Source organism: Aptenodytes forsteri, unplaced genomic scaffold, assembly GCF_000699145.1.
Source record: "Aptenodytes forsteri isolate BGI_AS27 unplaced genomic scaffold, ASM69914v1 Scaffold310, whole genome shotgun sequence".
Lineage (NCBI taxonomy): Eukaryota > Metazoa > Chordata > Aves > Sphenisciformes > Spheniscidae > Aptenodytes > Aptenodytes forsteri.
In genome coordinates, this window is record NW_008795680.1 from 40,309 (window position 1) to 41,585 (window position 1,277).

Sequence of the window (1,277 nt, forward strand, 5' to 3'; positions counted from 1 at the left end):
ATGGGGGTGTTGGGTCGACGGTTGGACTCGATGATCTTAGAGGTCTCTTCCAACCTCAATGATTCTATGACTCTATGACTTATTGCCCGGGTTGTCTGTCCAGCACTCACGCGGCAACGCTGCGGCATCCGGGACGGTCACAGGACGCATCTGGGCAGAAAACACCGGATAAAACCGCGAGAGCCATCAAACAGGGCTCTCGGAAGTATTCCCCGTCCTTATCTCTTCAATCTAAATTTAAATCAAGCAGCTGACATACATATTCTTCGGCGCGCCGTCCCACCTCTCCAGCAGCGGGATCAAGCCGCCCTACTCTCTCCACGCAGGCAGAGCTCCACTTGCGCAGTCCTGCCCGAGAAAGCTTATAAAATTGAGGTTTACCCCGTAAAAACCAGAAGGTAAAGAGCCCGCACAGCTAAAAATCACTGGCGGAGGTTAGAAAGGAGTAGCAGGAGCAGGGGGGGAAAAAAAAAACCCAAACCGAACTTCTAATAGAATAAACCAAGGAGAGTTACCTGCCCGAAGGGTTACTCGGGAGTTGGCGAGGTCAAGGGATTCTTTTTAATTAAAAAACAAAAAGAAATCAACGCAGTTCACCAATATTTGCCTAAAACGGTGCAGGCAGCAGGGCAAGGAGCCCGTTAACCCCTCCCCGTAAGGCCCGGCGGCTTTATCCGCGCAGCGGATTTGTGCCACCCGGATCCCTTCAGCGACGAGAGCGGGCAGCGGGGCCACTCACCGCCCCCCCCCAAAACCCCCCCCCAAAAAAAATAAAGGCTCCAAGACGGGACCGAGGGCATTTCGTCTCCAACCTCCCCGTAGCTGTGCTGGCTTTAAGCCCCGTTCGCGCTCAGAGGGCGCGAAAAGGGATGAAAACAGGTCGGGCTCGTCATAGCCCCGCTGTCAAAGCGGCTCACCCTCGAATTCCCACGCCCCGCAGCGACGGGGAGCAGGAAGGGCCCGAGGGAGAGCGGCGACGGCGGGAGGCCGGACACCGACGGGCAGGAGGGGGCTCTGCCTGCAGAAGGGGGTGTCGCGTCAGGAGCAAAAGGCTGGGGGGAGGAGGGGAAAAGTCAAGAAAAGAAAGAAAAATATCGATCAATTTGAGAGGCGGCGGCGGACTAGGCCGGGTACTGACGATGCACCCGACCGCTTTGCCCTGGAGGCTGTCGTCCTGCCGGCGGGGTCGGGGTGGGTTCGGCCGCTCCGCGGCACCAGGCGTGCTCAGGCCGGAGAGCTGCGGCCGGTTCCGTCCCCGGGAGGAAAGGCCTCCCCGC